This window comes from Anopheles arabiensis, chromosome 2 (genome assembly GCF_016920715.1).
Source record: "Anopheles arabiensis isolate DONGOLA chromosome 2, AaraD3, whole genome shotgun sequence".
Taxonomy (NCBI): Eukaryota; Metazoa; Arthropoda; class Insecta; order Diptera; family Culicidae; genus Anopheles; species Anopheles arabiensis.
Genome location: NC_053517.1, coordinates 58185927 through 58190771, shown reverse-complemented (window position 1 = coordinate 58190771; position 4845 = coordinate 58185927).

The following is a 4845-nucleotide window of genomic DNA, read 5'->3' as shown; positions in this document are numbered from 1 at the left end:
CACGGCTGCCCACAACATCTCCCCCTTTATTTATCCGGAGGGGTCGAACCGACACGGAATATTCCACTGAGGGAATACCGGTGTGGTGACACCCCCCCGGCCGATGCTGGTGTATTCGGTGGATGCTGTGGCGCGGACGCTTCTGCTTGCCCTACGGCTACCGGCACCCCTTTTCCGCCCCGCCATCACCTTTAATCGCGCTCGATCATCATCGGCTACGATTACTTGCGGCGGCGGTGATGCTGTGTACCGGCGGTGTACCTGCGCCTTTCTCTGCCCCGCTATCGTCCCTTTGCTCCAGGTCGGCGATGACGATCTTGTAGCGGCGGTGCTGAAGATGAACCATGGGCGGCATAGACTCTCGCCCTTCTCACGAACAAAGCTGTAGCCGGGGCGGCATGACCACCTCGCCCCCATTCCAACCTGCGATGCTGCATCCAGGACTGCTGTTGTTGATGCTGGGCGGCATGGACCCTCGCCCTTCCTTCACACGTTCCTGCTGCCCGTTGCTGCTGGTGCTGATGCAGGTGCTAATGATGCTGCAACCAGGGCGGCATGACACCCTCGCCCTCTTGGTCACGATGCAGCCAGGGCGGCTTGATCCTTCGCCCTTCCTTTGCGCGTTGCTGTTGCTCGTGGTGCTGGATCCAGGGCGGCATGACACCTTCGCCCTCTTTTAGACACTGTGGCTGTCTCCGGGGCGGCATGACAACCTCGCCCCCATAATACAGAGCAGCACCCGGGACGGCATGAGTCCTCGTCCCTTTTCCACACTGCATCCAGGGCGGCTTAGATCCCTCGCCCTCTTAGGACACAGTGGCATGACTGCTGTTGTTACCTCAGGGCGGCAATGAACCTCGCCCGCTGAAGCTGGGGCTGCAGCCTGGCGGATGACGCTCTCGCCCATAGCCCGGCAGCAAGGCGGAAAGCTTCCTCGCCGATGACGCTGCCGGCGCTGCTTGATTGCAGCCCGGCGACCTTCACACGTCGCCGAGAGTGTGCAGCGCTGCCCATATGGCCCCCTTGATGGGACGGCAGCCGGGGGCCTCGGTCTTGGCGGTGGCGGCGGCCCAATCCTTCCACGGAATCCCGGACCTTTGCCATCGCGATGGCCGCTACGATGATGCAGCGAAAGACGTGCCCAATCGCGATGGCGTCCGCGGGTTCGTACTGGGATCCCCCTTACGCAGGAGGATCCCATCCTCGTCGCCACTGTTATGTTTAAACTTTTGCTTTTATTAAAACACTTATTAAACATACGATATAAATAAAATACATAATGAACAAACACTTTAAACGTATACTGTATGGGCCGCGCACCAGCCGCACCGAGCGCCCCTGCTCGATCGGCCTTCGTACATACTCTGCTCGGCGCTCGGCACACACTAAGCCTTGCGCGCTTAGTGTGTGCGACAGTGTGCGTGTACACTGTCGTCCCCTGGACGTTGACCGGTGGCAGCGCAACTGCCACGGCAAGTCCAGGGTCGGCACGCACGGCTGCCCACAACACTGCTTATTCAAAGTTTCCTCCAGAGTGAACAGTTTTTCGTCCGAAAAGATGATGTTGTGGCCTGCGTGTGTCTTCAGCAACAAGCGAGATCTGGCCACCCTTTCGGTAATAGATTTGCTGGTTAAGCCGTGATTTTTTTGCTTTTTAAACGCTCTGTAACCAAGGTCCTTTTTCAGAATGCTTTGCATGGAAAAGTGACTCACGTTCATTTAACGCGCCATTTTTCTTCCCGCCCGAGCTGGATTTTGCCCCACACGTTCCTTTACCGCTTTGATCACCGCTGGAGTCCGAACACTCAGTTTTTTGCCCAGTTTTTTATTTGGAACAACCGTGCCTGTCTCCTCGTATCGCTTGATGGTCCGGTAGACGAATAGTCGACTTAAATTGAGATGAGACAGTTTCTGCTTACTCTGTATGTTTGTCAATCCATGCAAATGCAAGATTTTTATTTGTTCGCGACTTGAATCCATTATAATATATGAGAACACTGAAGTGAACACTAAGTTTACGTTTTTCACAATAAATAGTAAACAAATTAAACAGTCAAAATATACAAATGAGTTTGACACACAGTGACAAAAAACACAATATAAGAGCACTCGAATAGGTGTATCACTTCTACGATGCCACCCTGTATATGTATTAGCGGCACCCTTTTTTTAATCCACTGCACATCAATACGTTATTCAATGAACACGTTGTTGAGGTTACTACTTAGCTATGCTTTCCATAAAATCACGCCGAAAAATAAAAAATAATAATTAAAAAATTATACATTTGTGTCAACAGAGGCATCAGTATCACGTATCAGTTCAGAAATTTCAAAATTGTGTGACTTTGCTCAAAAGTAGCTTCATCGACAGCGCCTCATTTAACGTTTCTGCAAAGTACAGTAAGAGCTGTCCAGGAAGGTACAAGGTTAACACATTTGTGGTGTAACGCATAAGAACAAATAGGTGTTTGAGTTATGGTTGTTGCCACTGAACGTGTAGAGTTTGAGAATAATTCTAAATTTGAGTACATCCGGTAGATTTTACCGGGCCTTCACTAGTACAATTAAAAAACAGGAATTTGTGATTAAATATCTCATTCGACTAATTATCCGTGTTTTTCGAGTATCCAGGCGAGGTCGGCTCCCGATTAGCCCAAAAAAATGGCGCTCCACTCTATATTATAGATTTAAAACTGTTAGTCGTTCAATAGCCCCGCTGCCTTGATTACCAACGGTCTTTTTGTGAATTTTGCAAGGAAAAATATATCATTGTATGTCTTTATCAAACTACAATTTGTGATGTTAAAACTGTTTGCGGAGTGCTCTAATTCTAAACTGCTAAAGCTATGGTCGAAAAAACTATGGTAGCGGGTTTTCAACGCCAGTGTAAATCGCACTTCTCACAGACTGTCAAAGTGCTGCACACAAGTGTTGTGTCATACGATTCATTTCACGACCCGACCCGGAGTCGGGTGCAAGCCAGTCGGAATCGATTCTGACCCGTGGGTGCAGCGGGTGCGCTAGGTCGGAGTCGGAATCAAATCCGACCCGCGGGTGCAATGAGTTCGGGTCGACCCGATAGATCAGTAGGTGCGAGAAAGCATAAGCGTCTCCGACCCGTTGGTGCAGCGAGTTCGGTTCGGGTCGGGTCACGGTAGGTTCAGTTTGACCCGAGGGTGCAGCGAGTTCGGGTCGACCGGATAGATCAGTAGGTGCGAGAAAGCATAAGCGACTCCGACCCGTTGGTGCAGCAAGTTCGGGTCGGGTCGGGTCACGGTAGGTTCAGTTTGACCCGAGGGTGCAGCGAGTTCGGGTCGACCCGATAGATCAGTAGGTACGAGAAAGCATAAGCGACTCCGTCCCGTTGGTGCGGCGAGTTCGGGTCGGGTTGGATCAAGATAGGTTCAATATGACCCGACCCGACCTGAACTCGCCGCACCAACGGGTCGGAGTCGCTTATGCTTTCGCGCACCTACTGATCTACCGGGTCGACCCGAACTCGCTGCACCCTCGGGTCAAACTGAACCTACCGTGACCTCTCCCTATGCCAGCTACCATTTTGGGGCCTGTGACCAATAATCGTAGGAGTCCCATGGCCACCCCCCTCTCCGCCTGAAATTTAAGTAAGCCTATTGTAACAATATTATATTTAATGCTTAACACGTTCAGTTCGATGGCAGGCCCCAGGGACTGCCAGTGAACTTTCCAGTATACCAGTTTCACTATAAGCTTGCGTTCTAGATGCCGGCGGAACGGAAAGTTGATGAAAATCAGCGCCGGGATGAACGTGTCATTGCGAATTAGAGTTCTGCGCGTTGCACAGCAAACCCTCCGGCGTGAGCTACCGATTCCTTGATCATCTTTACTTGGCAGCGTTTGAACTCTTTGCCCTTTTTTGGTTTGATTTTTGAAAATGCAACTTCATCGCCGCAATGTTTGTTAACGGCTTTTTTAAGCGCCACAACAGCTCGTGAGCATTGATCACACGCGAGAAAGAGATAGCGCTATGGAGGGAATGAGCACGAACGACGGCTAACAGCGATTGGCCGTCTGGCGCACTAACGCATCCAAACCTTCGACAGCGCATTCCGGCGAGGGGTAGAAGGCGGAGCCAGGGACGGGTAGCTCGACGAGCTGCTTGACAAATTTGCCGTAGGAGGGAAAAAAGGCATAAGAAATTTCGCCGAACGGCTAACTTACTCCATCTGTCGATAAGCGCAGAAAAACTCTCATCTCCGCTATTTGTTTTGATTGAAACTCTCGAAATGGTCACGGTTTCTTATCGGGAACAGAAATGAATTTCCTCGTTATGCGAGATTTTAACTCAGAATTTTTACTCGGATTTTAACTTCCAAAAACTGTTTTTATCTTGAACAGACTTGTAAAAAAAAAGACTTGTAAAATTTAACAAAAACACTTCACCAACAGGAATAAAAAACGTAAGCTCTCATCATTTTTACATATTTTTTTGGAAAAGATCGAACCCAAAACCCCAATCTTTAGCTATACTAAAGATAGAACATTTACTTCTGCAAAACGTTTAGATATAAGATGAACTCAGATTTCAGCACAAACACGTGTTAGGATAGGATGTTTTGATAGGATGTTACAAACGATCTCAAGCTCTCCATGAGGTATCGTACCAAGACCCTTAGATGTGTTTAGATAAACTACAGGTGGGATTATGACTCTGATTTTGGTCGCCATAATGAATGAAGAATTCAATGTAGATTGGCAGGAAGGAAATAAGCAAATGGTCAATTGAAAAAAAATTGCTACAGTTATTTTTTTAACTTTTTGATCAAAGTTTCAACTTTTGTAATGTAACTATCATCCCAAAATG